This window comes from Antechinus flavipes, chromosome 3 (genome assembly GCF_016432865.1).
Source record: "Antechinus flavipes isolate AdamAnt ecotype Samford, QLD, Australia chromosome 3, AdamAnt_v2, whole genome shotgun sequence".
NCBI lineage: Eukaryota > Metazoa > Chordata > Mammalia > Dasyuromorphia > Dasyuridae > Antechinus > Antechinus flavipes.
The window spans coordinates 56,285,409-56,311,194 of NC_067400.1; positions in this window are offsets into that span (position 1 = coordinate 56,285,409).

Genomic DNA, 25,786 nt, shown 5'->3' on the forward strand with positions numbered 1-25,786 from the left:
CACAGAGGTTCAGATAAGATATGGAGAATTGTGAAAAGGAAAACAAAGGATCATATCATGAAATGAAAAAAAAAATAGAGAAACAATTATATTCATAGGCATTACTTGGAACATGTGTGTGAATAAAGAAAACACAATCACAGGGCAATCCCCAGAGGATTGCTTATTTTAGAAGTACAGAAGACATTTAATTTAACTGACATTTATTGGGTGCCTTCTATCTGCTAAGTCAAGAGATACAAATTAAGAAAAAGTTCCTACCCTCAAGAGACTTGCATTCCATGGGAGAGAAAAAAATATTTTTCCACCAAGCCCAGCATGTTATTCATAATGGCAGATTGGCCATTTTCCAATAGTCCATTAACTTTACACTTCCATTAGCACTACTTATGTAAGAAAGAACATATCAACATATGTCTAGACAGTTTGGGCCTTAACAATACCAGTTTGTTATATTAAGGCTATACTGATGCACTAAAAAAAAAGTAGTTATTTGGGTATCTTGTGGATGTGACCTAAAACTTTTATGAGCTAATGATGCAATTGCAAACAAGAGACTGATCTATTGATCTGGAAATTAGTTATTCCATCTCGATATCATTTTATTGGCTTTTTTTACTTTTTAAATTTAAATTGAATTCTTTTAATTTAGTTTTTTTTTTTCTCTCTCCATTCTCTTTCTGTTGAAAATATATGTTGACTTTAAAATATTATCCTCATGTATACTTGTTTTCAATACAAGACAATACTGGATAAAATTGAACAAAAGATAATTTTAACTTTTTCATGAATGTACAACCATTCATTTTAAACAAAACTTCAGCGGAAGCTAAAATTCCATTGAATTAAACTCCCATAAAATTTAGTGCATTATGTTAAAAAGTATACAAAATGATGTCCAATAATATAAGACTGATTTTACATTCTATTTTTCCCTAAAATAATAATTCAGAAAATTACAAAATTATAGAAATAAAATTTGTGAGAAAATTGATTTTCCTATTAATTATTCTTGCTTTAGATGTGATATGATATTTATAACTCATTTTAGATGTTTCACATCAATTTTCATTTTTTTCTTCTTTTTTGTAACTATTGAGAAATCTATAAGGACTAGGCAATGTTTTAATTCATCTTATTTTCACTGCAAAAGTAACTGTATTGAGAAATCTATGAGTGGTAGACAGTGTTTTAGTTCATCTTATTTTCACTGTAAAAAATGGCTTATTTTTAAGATCTAAAGCTTTCAATATAAAATATTCTTTGTCTTTTCCCAATTTTTCCAGTACATTGTCATTTTAAAAAATGGTAGTAGGCCATACCAAATCAGAGAAAGAGTAAATCTTGATGTTGCTTCTAGATATGAGATTTGGTTTTCAAGTTAAGTTTCTGGATCTTTGCCTAATTTTACAGCCAACTTTCTCAATCGTTTATGTTCTACTCTTTTCAGATATATAATTATACCCTATCCTCAATGTGAGGGAAAAGGAAGAAGTAACAACAACAACAAAAAAATGTAAATGACCATTAATGACTTTCCAAATACTTTGTTGAGACATGTCATGACTAAATAATTTTTCAGGAAATGATGTAAAGTCTCATAAAGCAAACAATGATTCAGGGAGAAATGTGAAGGCAATAAGTGGAAATCAAAGTCCAAGAACAGGATAAGTATTGATATTTACAAGGAATAAGAAAAAGCTAACTCTGGTATATAAAAATTTTGCTCATACAATTATTTACTTAGAATACATTTTAGAAATCATTTTGTCCAACTCGTTTATTTTACAGAGGAAAAAGAAAAAGGCCGATGTCTCTCCTTCCACTCTGGGCCATCACCACTTATCTTGACTTAAGTCTTGCCACAGGACTCTGATGACTGAAAGAGAGTGTGAAACTGATGTCTTTACTTAGCTCTGCCCCATTTAAGTCCAATTCACTTGCAAATCAAGATATCACCCTTCTAATGTCATTGGTTCTCTTCAAGAACAAAGGATGAACTGCAGAGTAGAAATCAAAGGTGACCCCCAACCTCAAGTAAAATAATTTGCTAAAGTTACAGAAATATTAATTGGCAGAATGGTCAATTGAATTTTACTCCTCTGAGTTCATAGCTAGTATTATGCCCACCGCAGAAATTTGCCTTGGCAATTCCTAAAGAATCAACCCCTCCAGGGTATTTTCATTTTATTTTCCTCTTCTGTTTTTAAGGATGGGGGATGGGTTTGCCTTCTCCTTCCAAAGGAAGGGTTGAGGTTTGATCTAATAGAAAGGAATTTACTAATGATAAGCCCCATTCTTTAGTACAGTCCTGTCCCAAACCAACTCAAGCACATTCATATATGCATTCACTCTTTCACATTCCTCTATAAAACTAGGATTTACATTCAGTTTGTCCACTCTGCTGTGCTTTTCTATGCTGCCTTCTAGGAAGGTCAGGAAGCAGTAACGTCTTCATTCTTCCTCTGACCCTTCCACCCTTACTCTTTTGCCCTCACTACACACACATCAATCAATCATTCAACAAATGCTTAAAAGGAAGCATTGTCGTGCCCTGTGGATACAAAGACAGAAATTAAACAATTCTTGCCATCAAGGAGATTATATTTTATCAGGAGAGGCAACATTTTGTATGGCAACTGAATTTGTGATTTACTGGAAGAGGGACCTTCCTGCTGAGGAAATCTCTCCAGTATTACAGGCCAAGGCCTTCTCTGCAAGTCTTTAAAGAAGTCTTAAAGAATTGTCTAGAGCAGAGGTATCAAGCCTGTAACTCACTGCTGCTTACAATATGCCTCTCTCCACCCAAATAGAGATATTAAAATATAGATTACAACATATATAATTATACATTAGAAAGTAGATGCTATTAATGTGATTTTCTGCTGTTAACGTGATTTTCTAAGTCAATATAAAGAAACCAAGGCTGCTTATGTTTATAGTCTTTGAGTTTGACAACATTGACCTAGAGTGAATCTTTTTGTTTTTGTTTATGGGTGCACAAACAGTTGGGGGATTAGGAATGTTATGCCACAGTTCTCTTTACTGTCCTGACTCAGTTTCCCTGTCTCAGTTTCCTTAACTGTTCTGTCTCTGACCCAGTAAAACTAAGGATTATTCGCTCTCGGGTTATAAATTAGCAAGATAAAAGAGTAGATCTCCTGACTCTTTTATGGATTTACAATATCCCTTAAAATATTCCAAGATAACCCACGATATGGCTTCCCCTCCCTGATAAAAACTTTCCCTCCCTTTCTCTTCTTTGTTTCCAAAAAGGTATTTAAGAAGTTGGGGTTCTTCCATTCATTGCTGGAGAATGGCTTGCGGCAGCTGTATGCTGGACGCTGGATTCTTTGGGTCCTCCAGCCCTGGGACCAATATGGATTCCTTGGTCCCAGTGTACTTATCTCTGTCTGACTGGATAATCTGAGACGAGAGTCCTGTCCAGTCAATCTTACTCTCCCATTAATAAAAATATTAAAACTCTCTAATCTCTCTCCTGCCTCAGTTTCTCTGGCATTACAGGAAAACCTTACAATACTTGGCATTATCACACAGTCAGCATTGTTAGAGATCCTACTTTTATCTGGGTATATACTCTGTCATACTATCTCTTTATATGAATATATAGAGAATGAATACAACATGAATTTTATTTTGTTTTGTGATTTACAAACAGTTGAGATATCAAAAATAGCTTCATGAACAATTCTGTGTGAGCTGAGTGCTGAAAGAAGTAAGGAATTTTTGTCTTAGAAATAAAGAAGGGATACATACCTGCTATGTAGGGTCCCAGAGCAAGAGCATGAAGGAGGTGATGGAGTATTGAAGATGAGGAGAGTAAAGATCAAGCAAATAGCATTTATTAAACATTTATATTCCAGTCTGGCTAGACTGAAGTAGATAGGATGATAGTAATATATAATGTGGCTAAAGAGGTGTGGTAGTGCTGAATTATGAAGTGGTTTAAAACCAAAAGGGATGTTTTATGTTATCCTAGAGGCAATAGCATAGCCATTCAAGCATGGAAGTGCTATGGTCAGACTACACTCAGGGATAATCACTCCCAGGACACCTTTCACACTTGAAAATACATTGGTCAACATTCAGCAGAGAGAATCAAGGGTCAGTACAGGTCAGCTCCATAGTAGACTCCATTGTACTGACTTTTCAACCTTATTCACCCGATAGGAGGAATTGAGGGTGGTGTCAAGAACTACTCCCAAAGCTGCTATTTTAAGAGAGCTCCCAGATCAGTCATATCTTAATTTCTCATTAGCTTGCACTCTTTAGATTACACTCCACCAAGCTATTGTGCCAGGTATCACCACCCCATTTTCTTTTATACCCTTTACTCTTTTTAGCTTCCTTTTTTATGTTGTCTTACCCAATTAGATTTTGAGCTCACTGAGGGAACATATTTTTTTTCATATTCAATATTTCATAGTGTTTAGCACAGTACAGTACCTGACACATAATATGTATGTAATAATTTTTTTAATTAAATTTAAATGTCCCTCTCCATAAAGTAAGACTGATAAGCCTGAAACCAATTGAATGACTGAATTTATTCTATTCAAATACTCAAATGGATTCTTGGTCTCATCCATACATGTGCTTCTTCCAGTTATAGACATTGGAACCAGACATGCTTACCCTATCCTGTTCAACTTTCAATGTTATATAGTACAATGAATAAAGCATTAGACCTGCAGTCAGGAAGATCTGCATTTAAATCCTGATCCTGTTTTAGATACTTACTAGCTATGTAACTCTGAGCAAGTCACCCCTTCTATATCTTCTATATCTTCAGTTTCTCCGGCTATAAAAAGGATATCATAATAGTATCTACTATGTTTTTTGTTAAGATCAGATGTAATAATATTTGTAAAATATTTAGCACAATGTCTGCCACATAATAGTTACTTAATAAATTCTTGTTTCTTTCCTTCCTTATCTATATTCTTCTAGACTCATCTCACAAAAGGCTCTTGGGGCTATGATTTATTCTCTTCAGACAGCATTAAGATAGCAATAAAGCAACAACAGAGGTTGTCCATTGGTTGGTTCTTCCTTTGGTCACATGATCAGTCCATCATCTTTTTAAATCACTATTTTCATGACATTTTTTACTCTATTTGTAGTTTTTGTTTGTTATATGTTGCAACATGCAGAGTAGAATTTAAAAAACCTTCTTCCCTTTCGCTTCCCTCTTCTTCCCTTCCCTCTTTTCCAGTAAAGGAGAAATTGGGGCATGAACTAACTATCCAGAATGCAAATAGGGGAGGAGAAAAAGGAGGAGGAGGAATAGAGTCTCTTATTTCTGAATGATTCTCTATCTGTAGAATCAAGCCCTGCATGACCTAGCATTGTTAAAGTCTGAAATGGTGGAGGAGACCATCAATCTAAGGAAATTAGTAATGTAATCCTAGAAGTCCTTGCTTGTTTCCTTAGTTACATAACATTACCCAAATATTTGGGTTGCAATTTTGTGACAATGGCTTTATAGTATCCCATCAAAATATGGGAGTCTTTTTATAAGAATGAGAAGGTCTGATAGCACTTCAAGTATCTCTCAAGTGCCACCATTTTAAGATGTTAATTTGCCACGTTTGCAATGGTATATTTAACCAACTCCTCCCATTTCTAAATGTAATTCTATACAACACAGCCATATCATTTCCCTCATGGATAGCAGGATACTTCTCACAGTTCAACTAAAGTTCACAAAAAGTATTATCTGGAATAAACACAATAAAAAAGTACAACTTAATGATTGAATTAGAAAATGTAATGTAAGCAAAGTTGCCTTTTGTCATACTAAAAAGCATTCCTTATGCCACCCATGGGCTTTCTCCGAATTTTAACAATCCCTTCTTCCCTTCAAGAGTTAAAATAAAGTGAATCATGTTTGGAATGAGAGTAGGGGTTGGGGCAGGCTGAGCAGTGATAATCAAAGCAAGAAGAGAAGAAAAGCAGGAAAATGCTGATGAATCACTGTGTATTTAGAAAGAGTGAGCTAATGCATTTTTCCTATGAATAGTTATCTCCCTTTTTATTGTCAACTGCATCATCTATTTATTTGGGGTTATTATTTTGTTTGGGTGCCAGGAGTGAGTTGTGTTTGTAAACCCCCTAGAAACCAGTTTTATCTATAAGAGACACTAGACATGAGATCTTGCAGAGTCCAGTGGCCTTGAGCTCAGCTGTTGGCCTTGCCCTTGCCCTTGACCTGAAAGACCTCTTCTCTCTACTTCACATTTTTACAGCCCAGATGCTGTGTCCATGCCAGTGCAGCCCTGTAGTCTTTCCTATGAAGGCATCGCAACTCGTGTGGAGGTCTGCCAAAATATCTGGTGTATGTCCAGGATGTGACATGAGACTGTAAGGAATTATCGTACCAAATCAACTTCCCTTCAGAGTTCAGGCAGCTTGATCCTCAGATTAAGTTTAGAGAATTGGTGGATGAGGCTAAATAGCAATGGCTAAATCCCTCATGGAGGCACACACATCCCGGATTCATTTCCTCCTGCTGTCCTCAAATGCTTCTTGCCTGGAGTGGGTGTGTATTATTTTGTCTCACAATACTGCTGCTGAGTGGGGTAGAGTTAGTCAGTCACCAAGGATTTATTATGCCCTTACTTTGTGCCAGGCATGATCTTAAGCACTCTGGGTACACAACAAAAGTAAAAAAAAATAATAATAATAATAATGATGATGAAAGCACTGCAGATCTATATAAAGTAGTAAAAATATTCATTCCTAATTCAAATTTTAAAATGGTTCACTTTTTAAAATTTGTAATAATTTTTTTAAACTTGACATTAACAAATTCAGAATTTTAACTAATAAAGAATCAAAGGATGACCTTCCCCACACTACACTGGGCTATCTCTTCCTAGAAACTTATGACTTGTATTGATATGGGTGAGAGCCCAGAATAAAAAAGGAGATGGAGTTTGCTCTCCCATATAAATTGAGCTAATATTTGTCTAGCACTTCTCATATTACCTGAAAAACAATAGGTTCTTAATAAATTATTGTTATACTTACTATCTTACAATGTAAAATAGAAGCATCAATATAAAGCTCTTTTGTAACAATGGTTGACTTTTTGAAAACTGGGATAAAATGAAAACATGAATTTTCAGTGTAGTGGATAGAGTGTTGGGTCTGGAGTCAGAAAGAGTTTAATTCCAATCCACCCCCAGATACTTATTAACTATATGACCTGGAGAATGTCATTTAATCCTGTTTGCCTCAATTTTCTCATCTGTAAAATGAACTGGAGAAGGAAATGGCTAAACATTCCAATATCTTTGCCAAGAAAACCCTAAATGGGATCATAGAAAGCCAAATATGACTGAACATAATGAATTTGGTTCATTCAATTAGAAAAAAAAAAAAAAAGATCAAAGTGTTATACTCTGGGAGAGTGTTGGACCAAGAAGAATTTGGTTTGGAATCTGTCTCTGCTATTTGCCAGTAGTAGACTGAACAGGATGTCAGTCGACTAGCAGCTACTCAAATACTCAAATCAATCTATAATCTTGTCCTTGGGAACATTTCCTCCAATATATAGATCACAATAGACTCACATCTACCCATCTTGTATAACTCTTATGAAATGTGATGCTGCTAATAAGTATTCAGGGTTGATTAAGGGAGTTTGATTAAGTTGGAAATAGGATGAACTGTGTTCAAATTCTATCGCAGATAATTATTGTATATGTGACTCTGAGTAAGGCACTTAATGATTTTAGGCCCCATTGTCATCATTGGAAAAAAGAGACAGATTTAATTGCCTTTAAAGTTCTTTCTAGCTTCCAGCACATGACTCCCGTGAACCTTTCAAATGTACAGAACACAAATTTACTATCTTATAAGTTCACCATGTCGATCTGATCATTCCTTTGATCAATCCCTTACAAAGTAATGGATTAAGAAGGAGTCCCTGTTTGGATTGGAAAGGGGTGAAAGAAGGAGAATATAAGGTAAAAAATTAATGACACAAATATTTTCTGTTAAAAAAGATTAGAAATTCCCAGCATACTAAACTAAGATCCATATTCACTACTAAAACAAACCTTAACTCATTCTCAAGAAGATAAAATGGATTTTTCTCTCCTTCTGACATTTTGGTGAAGATGGGCAAAGTGGGGATAAGAAAGCTTTTACTAGTCTGAAATACTAGATATTTCCCCCTTAAAATGTATCTTGGAGACATCTATTAATATGCTATATTGTGCAACTTCTCTTTTGGGATACATAACATGAATTATTTATGAGATGGAAAAAGCTTTAGGGGTTGGAGGGTGACCATTGTCTTAGCTATCATTTTCTCTAACATTCAGAATTACACCTGGAAACTGTTCATCACAGAAAGAGAGGCAGTCCCTCTATATCCATGTTGGTTCATCAGAATGACAAATAGAAAGTTACTTTACTTATAGGTCTGCCTCCATCTGTTATTTGCATTTCTTTAAAAAAATCTGTAAATCTATCTATCTGTCTGTTGTCTGTCTGTTTGTCTAGCTTACTGGAATGTTTTTATTCAACTCTTGTTAAGTATTCTTGGCTCAAGGCTTACTGTCAGAGATATGACCTGGAGCAGCAATTTTTTCCCTAAGCATAGAAGGGAGCTTTTGCAAGATAGTATATTCTGCCAATGGAATTCCAGGTGAGACATCTAGAGGCTAGAGGGGGAATTTCTGAAAAGATCATCGATGCTGTAGTAATGAATTTGTCTCCAATTAAAACAAAAATTCTGACTTCCTACATCCCAATTGTTGAGTTTAAATGCATAAAACTTTTAAATACTTCAATTTCCTGTATACTGGACTTATGAGTTTAGCAGCTTGCTCTGCGTTGTAATGATTTTCCAGAATTATTTGGGTTGTTTGAGCTCTGTCAACATCAAAGAGAATGCATATTACTGATACAAATGAAGTTTGTATAGATAAAACACAGAGCTGGCTGATCTGTCTAGTGCACAAAAATAGACCAGAGCTTAAAGAATTTCAGACAAGAATGGTTCCTCTGAGACTTACTAATCCAAACTATACATGAACAAGCCTTCATTCTAAAACATGTCCAAAAGTGGTCTTCAAATCCCCATTTGAAAATATCTAGTAAAAAGAAATCCATTATCTCTCAAAGGAAAACATTCTACTATTGTGTTGACTTAGTCACACCACTTCATTTTAGAGATAGGGAAACAGAGACCTAAAGAGGTTAAATTACTCGTGCATAGGTAGTAAATAGACTTCAGATACAAAGCCAGCTCTTCTGATTCCAAATTCAATTTTCTTTCCATAATACTGAGATGTCTGTAACTACCTTTCTTCTCTTAACATAAGCCTGTTTCAATTCATGTAGAAATGAACTAAGAAAAAAAAAATTTACATTTGGAAATAAAGATAACTGATGATGAATGATTTTATTTTGACATGGTTATTTTCAGTCTGAATTACATATAAATATATTAAAAAGTAAGCTAATTCCATAGTATTCTAGAAAATATGGTTCTAGTTAAAATCAGTGATAATGATGATGACGATAATGATGATGATGATTTTACTAAGATGTCAAACTTCACCAAATTCATATCCCAAGACTTCATTTTTATATATAGGCAACCTTAGGATCATGCAATTTCACAAGTGATAAGGTATGATTATGTAATAATAGATGGGAATTAGGAAAGTAATCTTATACAGTTTAGATGACATGTAAGTAAGTTTATATTTATACATTTGAGCATCCATTGAGTTATTTACTCTCAAATGTTGAACCTTTATGGTGGTTTAGAAACAACTTGAAAACAGATTCAGAAACTTTAAAAAAACTTATTATACTTTATCAGAAGTGGTTGGAATTGGCCATCATACGAACAACAAAGTTTTAGTTTTTGCAGGAAAAAAAAATTTACAATGCTTTAAACAGGCATTGCTTATTGTTGTGAACTTCTTGAGAACAGGGACTACCTTTTCCTTCTTTTTGTATCTCTGAAGCTTAGCATAGTATCTGGCACATATTTCAAGTTTAATAAATTATTATTCGTAAGTGATTGATATTTTGACAATTATTTACTGCTCAAGGCACCATTAAAGAAATTTTAGCATGAATCCCTTGGACCATCAAAACCCCAATGGAGTTTACAAAGCACTAAATGAGAAGCACTTATCTAGTACTGTGTATGACTGAATTGGACATTACAATGTGTAGAAAATAATTTCAATAGAGATGCCATGTAAATAACTGAATATATCAAAGAAAACTTTATGGAGGGGGAGATACTTGAACTATGGTTTGGAGGATTCTTGAAGTCTGTGGAGAGGGTACTCTAGATATGGGGTAACCATTTCTCCAAAGATAGTGATAGATAATATCATTATATATAAGAAATTTCTAAGAGACCAGCTGTAATGGAAAAAGCACTTGAATGAAACAGAGTAATATAAAATAAGGTAGGGTATGTAGGTAGGAATTGCATTTGATTAAGAAGCAGATGACTGAACAAAACACACAGAGACATACTGAGAGAAAGAGAGAGAGAATTCTGAAGATTTGGTGGAATGAACCCTAAAAATGAAATTAGATATCTAGATTCAATCCTAGCTCTGATATTTACTGCTTGTAAAATCCTAGACAAATCATTTCTACCTCACTTCATTCCATTTTTTGAATTTCAGAATGAAGGTATTGGTTTATATAAAATTTAACGTGTATTCAATTTTACCTATCATTAGAAAAACAATTAAAAAGTTACTTTCAAAGAAGACTACAAAATGAAGGTAAATACTATATTATATGCCCATAAAATTAAAAATTTTAACAGGATGAATAAATATGTAAAAATATCCATATATGGATAAAATATGGATATGGATAAAATAAGAAGCAGAAAATCCTAGTTACCATAACTCAAAAAGATAAACTAAATAAGTCATAAACAAAGAGTCAAAGAATTGAGAAATATAAATAACTCTTAAATATCCTCATTTTCATTCTCTCTCTCATATATATATAGAGAGAGAGACACATATATACACACATAAACACATATGTGATTAAAGAACAAATAACCTTAATACTACATAAAATATTATGAAATGTAGAGAAATAATGTGTCTTACCAAGTCTTTTTGTTAGACAGATTTAGCCCTGAAAACCAAGAACAAAGTATGGAAAAACAAAGGAAGAAAGAGAAATATAAATCAACATAATTAATGAATATTAATGCCAGAAATGGCAAGGAGAATATATAGGTACACAATACATATCCATATGTCTATGTCTATATCTATAGCTATGTGTGTAAGTACATGTATATACATGTATGTGTATGTAGGCATGTATATATAGCAAATATTCCTTAGACTGAATTTAGATTTGTACAAGAAATAAGAGGGTGATTTTGTGCTATGAAATAAAATAATAAGAATTTATTTACGCTAAATCACATGATTTTTTACTTCAATAGATCTAGCAAAACCAACTAATATTACCTTCATTTATGTTAAAAATACTGGAAGAGAATAGTATTTAATAGCATTTACAGAAATTATATTGTTATTATCAAAGAAGTATATCTCAAACCAACATCAAGCACTTTGTATTGGAGAAACATTGAAACCTTTTTTAACATTAATGGTTAAAACAGTACTATATGATGATCAACTCTGATGGACATGGCCCTCTTCAACAATGAGATGAACTAAATCAGTTCCAATGAAGCAGTAACGGACTGAACCAGCTACACCCAGCGAAAGAACTCTGGGAGATGACTATGAATCACTACATAGAATTCCCATTCCCTCTATCTTTGTCTACCTGCATTTTTTATTTCCTTCAGGCTAATTGTACACTATTTTAAAGTCTGATTCTTTTTCTACAACATAACTGTTTGGACATGTATACATATATTTAACATGTATTGGTCAACCTGCCATCTGGGGAAAGGGGTAGGGGGGAGGAGGGGAAAAGTTGGAACAAAAGGCTTTGCAATTGTCAATGCCTAAAAAATTAGAAAGTTATTCTGAGTGTGAAACTGAATAGTACCAATAGAGTACAAGTGAAGAATTATCAAAAAATTTTTTTTACAGAATTATTAGTATAACAATCATATTTCCAAGAAAATATTTATAATGCCACAAAGTATTAACAAGATTCACATGAAGAAACAAAATGTTAAGAATATCAAGACAAATGTTGACAATAAGAAGAGTGAATGATATTTGGAATTACCTCATTTCAACTTGCATTAAACATCAGTAATTGTCAAACTTTGTTGAAATCGATAAAAACAGAACAGTAGATAATTTGGTTATATTAGATAAATAAATCCTAGAGATGGAGGCACATGCAGTTTAAAGTTTGATAAACAAAAACAAAAACAAAGCCCCACACTACTAATAGAAGAAATCCTTAGCTAAGCAGAATTTCTGGGAAAATAGAAAGTAATTAGACTAAAAATAGATTTATACCTACATTTTACACCATAATCTAGTTTAAAAAACATATGTAGAAACTTAGAGGGTAATATCTTTCATAATTGTACATGGATAAAATTAATAACCAAATGTTCATTAGATAATATTACAAAAGAAAATTTTAAAAATTAAACATACATATAACTTGAAAGGTTGGAAAAAATAAAGTCACTGTAATGTATATAAGAAGAAATTATATATAAGAAGGAAAAACTTTAAATAATATATTTATACAATTCTATAATTTAATATCAAAGGGAATTGACACTAAAAGTCTTCTCAATATATTTAAATATTGGGAGATTATCAACAAAGTTTTAAAATTAGGAAATTCAAAATATCAACTATTTTTAAAAGCTGAAAAATCAGGAAAAAAATTAGACAAGGCATTTCTTAAGCATCACCTCATTATGCCCATTAAAATGTCAAGGATTGTAAAATATGGAAATATTTTAAGTTGGAGGAGCAGTAGAAGACAAACACTAACCACTAATAGGTCATTGAAGTACATTAAGTGTTCAAGAAAACAATTTTGAATTATCCTTTTTAGTATATTATTTATCCCCTTTGACCCAGTGATCTAACTACTGGGAATATACACTAATGACATTATTGACCAAAAAAAAAAAAAATCCATATGTACAAAAATATTTACAGCAGAGCTATTTCTAGTAGCAAAAATGTGAAAGTAACATATATGTCCAACTATTAGGGATGACAGAACAAATTGTGATATAGAAATACAATAAAATATTTCTTTATAAAGAAAAAAATTATGAATCAGAACAAAATATGTGAACACTTGTGAATGCAGACTGTAGAGTGAAGATCCCAAAGGCACATCCACATGCAAGCTCTAAACATCCTTAAATGCTGATCTCAAGTCCTAAGACAAAATTATATTCACCCTAACAAAATCCAGCAGAAAGTGAGAGAAAGGGAACTCCCATTGAAAATTACTGGAGAATGTATGAAATATTTGGGAATCTATATAAGAAGACATACCCAATAATTACAAACTACAAAGCCACAAACAATTTGAAGAAATGGATCTAAAAAAGTTTTAATTGCTCATTAATATGGTGTTAGATAAAACTAAAGCCCCTGTTGCATATGTTCTCATATTTACCAATATAATGCCTTTGTAATCATTTACATTGTATTTTATGTACTTGGTCCTTCAGCCTCATAAGACTACCAAAGGGTTTATGATATAGGATAAATTTAAGGATAATCGTGTAGGATAAATTATAAAATCCTCTGCTTAGACATTGAAATCATTCACAAAAATCATTCTGTTATTTCTTATAAAATATTATTTCCCTCTGGTCACTCAGTCAGCAAACTAAACATATATTAAGTTCCTACTATCTGCAGGCAAAATTGTCTTCCTCACATATATTTGTTGCATTATAAACACAGGACCAGCTTCAGAGCCAAGAAGGACTGAATTCAAATCTTTTTTCCTCTACTAGAGACTGGTTGTATCACCCTGGTCAAGTCATACAAACTTTCAGTGTTCTAAGTAATTTAAACTGTAAGTTGTTGAGAGGTACTAACTTCTTGTTTTGTCCCCTCTCCTCTCCTCTCCTCTCCTCTCCTCTCCTCTCCTCTCCTCTTCTCTCCTCTCCTCTCCTCTCCTCTCCTCTCCTTTCTTCTCTCCTCTCATCTCTTTTCCTCTCCTCTCTCCTTTCTTTTCTTCTCTTCTCTTCGCTCTTGTCTTTTCTTGTCCTTTTCTCTCTGTGATTCTGGCTTCCTCTGTCTTTTCTGTTTTTCAAGAAGATTGTTTAAAAATTTCCAGTGTGTTACATTTTCATTACTTATATCAATGCCCCTTCTTTCAAATAGCCAAGAATATTTTCCTATATAATAGTCATTTAAGAAAAACAAAAGAGTAAAATGTGAGGTAGATAGATCAATGGAAAATTCAACATTAATATGAAAGAGTGGCCTAGAAGGGCTATCTGTTTTACTTTATTTTGACACTAAGTGTATGTGTATCCCTAGTACTTGCCTTCTTCCTATTTTCTAATATCCACTATATTCTTGGGTCACAAATGACAAGATCAATTCCTCTATTACATACACAAATTACTTGGTTTCATTGGTTATTTAGTCAGAGACTCAATTAATACTTGTCTAGATGTTATGGAAGAGATTTATATATTAAATTGCAGGGACTTGGACAAACTGATATCCCATCAGATGAAATAATGTTTGTAAAAAGTGCTTAGCACGGGACCTGGCACAGAGTAAATACTCTTTCTTCCTGTCTCCATTCCCTTCCTTCCTGTGTCATTTACAATGCTAAGATTTTTTTGATTTTTTATTCCTTTTTGCCAGCTTTACTTTTCCATTTTGAGTCAAAAACTTCTAGAAATTGGAAAATAAAAGTCTGATGAACTGAATATCACTAACTCACAAAGAATCTATAATTTGCCTTGAAAAGTTCTTAAAATATTAGTGATAATATTGGTCTATTTAGCTTCTAGATTGAGCACAGGGAAATGTGACATCCATTTTTCTGACCTATAATTTTAACAATTAAATGTTTTGCTTTAGTACTAGAAAATACCAATGGTTTTCTGTGTAGAAAACCTTGCCAGAAGACTAACTGTTAAAACAATATACTATTTGCATACATTTTGTCAAATTAAAGAGTTCTAAGTTTCTCCATAAATTTAGTAATCAACACACTGTAATAATTGTCCAAAGCTGCACAGCTGCTTGGCAAAATTGTTTAGAATTAGCCACAGAGGATATTCAGATTTGCATGATTATTTTTTTCTCAAATCTGTGGTTGGGTGTTCAAATCAACAGTTTTGTTTGTGAGGAAAAGGGGAAACACTAAATAAGTGTGTGAAAAAAAATCAGCATATGTTTCCTTAAAATCAGTTCTGTGGAATTATTTTATTTTGTTTTGCTTTGTTCAGATATATTTTCTCTTTCTCATTTTACATTTCCATTGGTAAGGTCTTTGGTACTAAGCCCTATACTTTATACCTGATTTTTGCCTCATTGTTATGACCCAAAGCTGACCAGGCAACATTATTCTCTTAGGAGAAAGAATTAAACTCCATCACAGAGACTCAAATGCATGACCCTCTGCAAATCTGTGAGGTTGATTGAATACTTATAATTCTATGAATGGAAGATTTTAACATGGTTAAAAGAAAAAAAATGGAAGAAGCTGACACTCATATGAAGGCAGAAAATAATCTAGTTTATATTTCATTTTATCTGGTCCTCTGTAGGTACTATTAGCATTGTCATCCTCATTTTACAAATGGAGAAACTGAGTGATGCAACCAGGGTTTGAATTCATTTCAATCTCAACTCCAACAAAGATCAGAAGCTGGAAGAGGGAACATTAAAAGATGTATACAGAGTTTATTAAAAGATATAATCAGAGTGCAAAGTAGATGATATGAGAGAATAAAGAACTCTAAGAATTGGGAAGTAAGGGTAGGGGAAAGTTTGAACTGGGAAATACCTTCTGTAGAAAGCCTAACTTGAGTGGCACCACTCTTGAAGGAAGTAATGGAAGCTTATGGATAAATGTGAAGATGGAGAGTTTGGAGAACAGACTGTGAAAAGACCCTGAGGTTAGAGAGTATGTATGCTGTGAAGAGGAGCAAGAAGGCCTTCAAAGAGTGGGTAAAGAAAAGTAAAGTATAGGAAGTGTGGAAAGATAAGAAGAGTACTGGATATAAAGATTTCAAAAGCCAACCATAAGAGTTACTCCTGGAGGTAATAGGGAACTAATGGAACTCATTGAATATGTTGGGTGACATGATCAGAATTATGCCTTAAGAGAATAATCAAAGTAAACCAAACTTTAGGAGGTAGAAGAAAATGGATGGGAGTGCAAAGAAACTTAAGGCAACGAGACATTTTTTAGGACACTATTACATTAGTTTACGTGACAAGTAATGGAAGCTTGAACTAGAATTAGTTGCTCTCTCTTCCATGGACGATGGATTTTTTAAGAACATATATACAGGGATAAAACATGATAACTATCCTCATAGAAATTACTTATCTACCATTCTCAAATATTCTCTATCAACTTGTCATTTCCATGAACAATGTGCCTTTCTATCTCCCATTTCCAAATCAAGATTGAAAATAGGCAAGCAGGTAAACCAACTACAGCCACTCAGTGATGTGCAAACATCATTGAGAATTTGGCTTTCAAATCTCTTTTTTTCTCTTCGGATTCCTGATCCCCATGAATATTCTGAGATAACTTGTTCTGCTCTCTATTGCTAGCTTCCATACACACGTCCCAAGTACGTTTTGGGGTTTTTGAGATGCACATATTGAGACAACACAACCCTCACCACCAGCAACACATATTGTCAACCCATGCTATTACATTAAGGAATATTTTAGAAACTTTTAGAAACTAGTACCCAAATTTCCAATGCCAAGAAATAATTACTGCCATTATTGAAGAAACAATGAACCCTCAAATGATACCTCTAGCACAACCCTTGGAAGAGTTATAACTTCCTCTGATGATTCCTTGGTCTATATTCACAAAGTAACAAAGCATTAGGGCTCTCTGAAGGGGCACTCTTAGGTGCTCCATATTGTACATGCAGACGATGAATCTTACTATTGTACTGCCCAACATCAAGGTGTCAAGTATATACTCTAAATGTAGTACAAGTATTATGGTGGAAAGCATCATGAACTTTGATCTCTTTCCTTTTAATATGAGCCATCTGGTTATTATCCCAAACAAAAACTGGGAACAGAGAAGGAAAAGTTGGAGATAGTTCCTTATAAATTCTGAAGAACAACTTGCACCAGAAATACCAATCAGTGAATCAATCCACAGTTATTTACTGCTATCTTCTATGTGACTAGCATCAGAGTAGTTACTAGAGATACAAAGACAACAATGAAAGTTTTTGTCCTCAAGATACCCTCAAGGATAAAGGACACAAAAGGATACAAAAAGTATGCAGGAAAATAAAATTAAAAGTACTATGAGGTGGAAAAGAGCATTAGCAGTTGGGGGGCATTGGAGAAGGCTCCATCAAGGATATATAATCTTCTATGTAGGCAATGAAAGAAAAGGAACTCAAAAGAAGGAGGTGGAATGTTAGGTCTGAGCAACAACCTGTAGTTCAGTTTGCCTAGAATCTGATTTGTCTTTCTTTTTAGTCATATTTTATGTTATCCTTTTCATTGTAGATTGTAGAAAGATTTAAATACCAATATGAATAATCCACATATTTTTTCTCATAATCGTTAGGGAGCCAGTGATAGTCTCTGAACAGAGGAGTGATATGATCAGACCATATCTGGCTATAATTGTTTGGGATCTGTGTGGAGGCTGGATTGGAGGTGGGAGAAACAGAAAGTAGGGAGGCCAATAAGAACAAGTAAGAGGGGAAAAGGCCTGAATTATGTTAATAATCATATGATGTCACAATGCAAGAAATGAGCAGGTAAAATTAACTATACCAGCCAACTAGATGCATATAATTTATCTTCTAAAGCAGTGGTTCTTAACCCTTTTTCTGTTGGGGACCCTTTTTACTCTCTGGTCAAGCCTACAAACTCCCATTTTAGAACAGTATTTTTAAATGCATAAAGTACAATAAAAGTCCAAAAGAAAGCAACTGTGTTGACTTGTTTCCTGTTTGTAAAAGCAACTCAATTGCAAAGCAATTATAATTATTAAAATGTTTTAAAAAGAAACAAATTCCCACACTCTAAGTAATGAACTCCTAAATTCATTACTTACTAGATGCACATACCTGCATTAGAGATCAATCAAGTACATGAAGCCAGCAATGATCCCGAGTGTCCAGACAAAAATGTAACCGGCAAATATTTAACAAAATGTGTAATGGGCTGAGGCTTGAGTTGATGCACTGAGGTCTCAAGCACGTGAGGCTAAATAGTAATTGGACCATACTCTATTAATATATATGCTTGGAGAAAGAATGCCCCCCGCCCACTCTTTGTGCAAGTCCTGATGTGTTGTATAGGAAATGACGATTTTGGTGGGTGGAGGCAGGGGAATGGAAAGGGAAGCAGAAGGAGAGACTGCTGGCTGGCATCTTGACACAGCTGCTCACACTGCGATCGCGACCATCCTTCACCTCCAATCCCATTCTGCTAGCTGGCTTCCTGTCTGCCCATATTGCTATCACAATCCTTCTTCACCTCTTCACTTCAATAAAGATTGAAGATTTTTCTCTTAACCTGAATTCCTGACTCCAGCTGATTTTAAATGTGGTCATCACAAAAATGAATAAAAATATAATAGAATATAGAGAATGTTAACATATAGTTTTCTGGGTTGATATGTCATCCTGGATTTCTATGCAAGATCAGGTAGCTCTGTTTCTATTAGAGTTTAATAGCACCTACCTATAGATTGCTCTAATGAACTGCAACAAATGATTTTTGTTACTAGTAATTCCGGAGTCAGGCTCCATTTCTACTCTGGTTGAAGACTTCCCTAGATATGTTCTCTTTATTTATTGATTACTGACACCTCAAGGTCTTTGGGGGGACGTTTTCATGGGCTTCTATTTCTCTATCATTTAATCACTCCAGCTTAAAATTTGCCAGTAGGCACATCCAGCTGTAACCAAACAGCTGGTACATGACAACGTGCCAGAGTTAGCAGCAGCTTGTCACACTTTATTGCCAGCTGTAACAGCAAATGATGAATGCAAACTTGGTTGTAACAACATCCCCTCCCCCATTATTAATGTAAGAAATTGTTTTCCTGACTTTGAGCTGTCAAAAGAAAAAATAACTTATCTACAAATAACCTATATCTAATTCATTATGATCTTAGGACTTGCACCAAACTACTTCTAAGAGCTCACCCAATTAAAGATGTAGGTCTAAGAAATTTCAATAGAATATGACACATGTTCATATAGCCAGATGGTGATATAATGGCACAATGACAGACATCCCCTTTTCACTATTTTTTTTTGCAGAACTGAGAAATTGTTACAAATGGGAAACACCATGTTGAACTGATACATTATACCTTGCCTTTCAGAAGATAAACTTGTAGACAAATGTTTCACTATAGCTATGAATATTGACACAATCATGTTCGTTCTTTAAGATGACAAAGTATGAAGTGAAGATTGCTTTTCCTAAGGTCTAAAAATGAACCAATAAATCACACATGTCTCCTCCTACCAGTCATCCAGTATATGGATTCTAAGACATCTGTGACATATTTGAAACTGAGGTAGAATCTTGAGCAAATGGTATCCGTGGCTATGAAATAATTATTTCATTAGATATTAAATCTAGAATTCAGAAAGACCATAACCCTTCTGGTTTCATCTTTGCCATGCTAACTCTTGTGACATTAACCACTATGTAATAAAAGGCCCTCCCCTTTGCCTTTTTTTTCTAGATAGATAGATTTATGTTTAGATATGTATAGATAGATATAGATATAAAGGTTCATATGTGTATAATATCTATCTATATACTGTATATGTACATATACATAGGTATTTTATATGTGTACATGTATGCATATATACACATAGATACATATATGTGAATGAGTAATTATATATATCTCTGTATATCTATCTGTATTTATGTATATCTGTCTATATGTACATGTGTATGTGTGCTTTTATATAATTATACATGTATGGAGGAGCCATGGTCAACTTTAACAAAAACCTAGAATGTTCAATTTCTTTTTTGATTTTTGAAAAGAACAAAAAGGTGGAGTATGCAACTATTTAATACCAATGATTTTGAGCCCTTTGAAAAAAAAAGTGCTTTAAAAATATTTTAGCTTCATTGCTTAGAACAGTGCCTCATGTTTAATACATGTTTGCTGATTGACTGATTAATAAAGATATATGCAACAACTAAGGACTTTCCGATGCTTTTGATTCCTTAGAGCTATTAGGTCTCTTAGGTGTAGTATATACATTGTAGACACTTTGACCTTAGTGACAGAGTTTTGCTCAACAACTCTGATCCTTGATGTATAACATTTTGAAAACTTTAATTTCCGTTTTTCCTCTTTAGGCCTGGTCCATTTGCTGTGTAAAATGCCAGTTATCAACATATATTTGGTAGTATAAGCTCAAGTTAAAATGATTCAAGATTACACACACCTACATTCACACCCACACCCACCCACACTGAAATTTATATTTGAATACAAACTTTTTCACAATTGTATGATGAAAATGTTACATTAGCCACCTTTGCTAGTTCAAAGATGAGACTGAGTTGATTTTCATTGGTACCCAAGTTGTAAAATTTCAATGTGAATTTTTTAATTTTATAATTTCATATGTCTTTTTTTCTATATTTTTTCACTAAGATGGTGTGGAAGCAGAGCAATGAGCAAGGAAATATCATTATTATTGGAGAGTCATACCATTCAGATACTTTTCAACTATCCTGGGTGGATTGAGAAGAGTAAAGAACACTTAGATTGGGGTAAGAATTAGACTAGCAATGAAATGCCTTAGATGTTTTTTCTTCCTACTTGAAAAAGTTCTGCTGAAACTTTAGGATGAACCCATCCCCAAACCAATTCTATAATTTTGGAATTATATCTCTTTTATTCTAGAATAAGACTAGGAAAAGGATGTAAGTAAATAAAAATCAAACAACAACAAAAAAGGTGAAAATACTATGTTGTGATCCACATTCAGTTCCCCACAGTCCTCTTTCTGGATGCATATGGCTCTTCCATCACATGTCTATTGGAATTGTCCTGAATTACCTCATTGTCGAAAAAAGGCATGTCCATCAAAGTTGATCATGATGCAAAGTTGATGCTATAATCTTGTTATTTAATGTATACAATGTTCTCTTGCTTCTACTTACTTCACTTAGCACCAATTCATGTCTTTCCAGATCTTTCTGAAATTATCCCTCTGATTGTTTCTTAGAGAACAATAATGTTCTATAATATATATTCTATAACTTATCCAACCATTCCCCAACTAATGGGCCTCCACTCAATAAGAAATACATTAAAAAACCTATACCTTTTTTGGATGAGGCTTCATTTGAGGTTTATAATGGTTAAATTATTTGACCAGTGTAGAATAAACATTTGGGATGAAATTCAAGTCCAGATATTTCTGATTTCAAATGTAATATTCTATCTACTTTTGTCATCATATAACCAAGTTTCTCTAATCTCTCACAGTTTCTGAGAAACTTCCCCACTTTTATTAAACATTTAAGCTTCTTTCTTTGTTTCTAAATGTCTAATGTCTAGTCAATTACTATTGTATCAGAAATTTTTAGACTTTTACTGAAAAATTACATTCTTTTTCTATGTCCTATGCAATGAAGAAAATTAAAAACATCCAACAATTAACTTCAAACACTATAATTAACAGTACTTTGCCCCTAGGTTCTTAAGAAACCACTTTAAATACATTTCTTCTAACTTTCTTAGAATACCTCAGATAAGTTAGGTTAATGGCACATGAATTTATGTAAATATGCATAATCTCCCAGTAATGAATAACATAGACGAAATGTGGCAGATGGTCATCAATTGATGAAATTTGGTAAAATCCATGTTTTCACATTATTATGAATAATTATAAATAAAAAGAATTAAAGTTTGTAAAAGAAAGAAAGACAATTCTTAGAACTTTCTTATCTAAATAGATTTTGGTTAACACTCATTAAAATTTCATAAGAAGTCATGATTTTGTTAGCATTAGTATTCCCTCAAAAGATGAAAATTCTGTTTCCTTTTTAATTTAGTCTTCATGAATTGCAAAAAGCTAAAAAAAAATTCATTCTCATAAACCTGATTATGAGTGTGTCTAACTTTAAGTAACAATGAAAGATTTAAAATTTATTGTAAGGACTATAATTAGAACATAGTAAAACTAACATCATGATATAAACTTCCAGAATCCAGAATCTTATACTAGGAGGAACATATTCCACTTGTTTCTTTCATTAAATTGTGAGCTTCTTGAGGGGCAGAATTGTCTGTGCCTGTCTCTCTCTCTCTCTCTCTCTCTCTCTCTCTCTCTCTCTCTCTCTCTCTCTCTCTCTCTGTGTGTGTGTATGTGTGTGTGTATCTCTAATGCTTAACACAGTGCATGGGACATAGTAGATATTTGTATTGATGATTGTTGATTTCATTTGACCCATCATATGATTCTGAAATCCCAAATGCTTCAGTAGATATCCTTTACCTTCTGATTAAATTTTGAAATGTATAAAATTACAGAGTCCCATAACTAGAAGATGAAGTCTAACCCACAACTGAATAACCACCATTTGATAACATGTCCAAGCAATCATCTATCTGTTGCTTGACAGCCTTCAGTGAGAGAGAGAACCTTTCATCACACACCTTATTCTGCTTTATGGTTTAAACGACAGCTGATCTGGTGATTTGAGCAATGCAAATTGCCTTTGATCACTTGACATTCCTCTAGAACCTTGCAATCAATCTTCTGTATCTCTTGATGATCATCTAGTTTTGATTCAATTCCAATTCAACATGAACTTAGTAGAGTGAGAAGGGCATTCTGGTCCACGATTGTTTGGTAAGTAGGGCATGGTAGCATTTCATGTCCATAAAAGAATATGACATTGAGACAGGAAGTTAAGTGGTTCAAGACATTATTATTAATAGCAGCACAAGATGGCAGGGACTGCTAAATTTAGAGCTGGAAGATTTGGTTATGTATGTAATAAAAGAAAAGATTTCCTAAAAGTAGGAGGAAAAGAAAACTGAAAAACTGGAGAAAACCTGAACTACATAGAATGAATTAGTGATAGAAATAGTGATTCTGAAAGGAAACAGACACATATATACTTTAGTGTTAGATATAGATACTCAGAAAGGACATAGACACTAAGATCCTAGGCTGTACAAAGAATAGGAGGAATGACAACATCTATATAGTCTCTACAGGAAGTCACTTTATGTAGGAGAAAAATTCAGAAGAAAATAGAAATACCCAGTCAAGAAAAAATAGTGATCACTTTTCAGGTGATATAGTTGAGTGTAAACTCATCTCAAAAGTGATGGACCATCACATGTTTTTAAGAGCATTTGTTGCTCTTAACCCAGACTCTTCTCTTCAAAGCTAACATGAGGGGAAGGTTTGCTTGATATCCTTTGATATCAAGAGAAAGGGGTCTTTAGAATAAAACTTCTGAAACTTTAGTTTTACATATCTCTCTGGCAGTCTGGTGAAAACTGTGGACCCTCTTTAGAGCTCTTCTACTGACTCATTTTAAGTGCATAAGATAAAATACTTAGCATTGCAATGGAAACCTATTATACTGAAACATTATTTGTCTGTCTGTCTGTCCATCTATCTATTTGTCCATCTATCTATTGTATTTAAAATGTTTAGACACAGATTAAGAAGCCTTACTATAAAGGGATTTGAGTTTAGTAGATTTTATCTTTTTGTTGAATTACTTAAAACATGTCATATAACAAATGACTTATTAACCCGTGCTTTCAGGGGAACTAAAGGTCCTTAGAGAAAAATGTAAACATGAGCTAAATTTTCCCATGGGAGGCCCACAATGGGGACAAACCAAATGATAATAATTTACACTGCAAAGGGAACAAAGATGAATCCTATCTATTTCAGTAGTGAAACGATAGAATGATTGATCAGTGATGGACAGAAGCAGCTACATTCAAAGAAAGAACACTGAGAAATGAATGTAAACTGCTTACATCTTTGTTTTTCTTCCCAGGTTATTTTTATCTTCTGAATCCAATTCTTCCTGTGCAAGAACAGAACTGTTCGGTTCTGCACACATATATTGCATCTAGGATGTACTATGACATATTTAACATGTATAGGACTATTTGCCATCTGGAGGAGAGAGTGGAGGGAGGGAGGGGAAAAGTTGGAATAAAAGTGAGTGCGAGGGATAATGTTGTAAAAAATTACCCAGGCATGGGTTCTGTCAATAAAAAGTTATAATTATTTTTTAAAAAAGAAGAAAAGATATCATTTAAAAAATAAGTTTATTCTGGAGAGCAATTTGGAACTATGCCCAAAGGACAATCAAACTGTGCATACTCTTTGATCCAGCAGTGTTATTACTGGGCTTATATCTCAAAGAGATCTTAAAGGAGGGAAAGGGACCCACATGTGCAAAAATGTTTGTGGCAACCCTTTTTGTGTGGCAAGAAACTGGAAACTGAGTGGATGTCCATCAATTGGAGATTATCTGAATGAATTCTGGTATATGAATGGTATGGAATATTATTGTTCTGTAAGAAATGATCAGCAGGATGATTTCAGAGAGGCCAGGAGAGACTTACATGAACTGATGCTAAGTGAAATGAGCAGAACCAGGTGATAATTGTATATGGCAACAATAGTTCTGATGGACGGGCCTCTCTTCACAATGAGATGATTCAAATCAGTTCCAAAGATTTTGTGATGATTCGAGCCATCTACACCTAGAGAGAGGATGGTGGGAACTGAGTGTGAACCACAATATGGTATTTTCACTCTTTTTGTTGTTGTTTGCTTACATTTTGTTTTCTCATTTTTTCCTTTTTGATCTGATTTTTCTTGTGCATCAAGATAATGGTATAAATATGTATACATATATTGGATTTAACATATATTTTTACTATGTTTAACATATACTGAATTACTTGCCATCGGGGGAGAGGGTGGGGAGAAGAGGGAAAATTTGGTACACAAGGTTTTGCAAGGGTTAATATTGAAAAATTATCCATGTGTATGTTTTGAAAATTAAAAAAAAACATTTTGCTTCATGAAAGAGCACTGAATTTGGAATTAAGAGAAAAAAGATTAAAATTCCACTTCTGCTATTTACTAAAAAAAGAAAAATTCTTAGCTGAACTTTCATCTTTGTAATTCTTCATTAGCTTACAATTTTTTTTTTACAATTTAGTTTATAGACTTTGCCTGGAAAAACTTCCAAGTTTATTCACTTTAATCACAATGAAGCCCTTGACCATCCCCCCAAATATATTTTTTCTTGAATTCTATTTCTTGTTTCACCCAGTGTCCTAAAAACTGTGAATTTGACAGTTTGAACACAATCTAGAATTACTCTATACCTTCTAGATGCCAATCTTTGACTAGTTGCTTGGACATTCCCTTTGCATCTAGTCCTTGAGCCTTAATTTTGCTAATCTAATATCTGATTTATCATTCTACTTTAAATAAGTCCCTTGTTTCTGATATTAATTATTCTTCTGTGAATGTGGTCATGTAAAAAGAAAATTTGTTTTTTTCCTCAGAATTATTGTGTATTGGTCCATT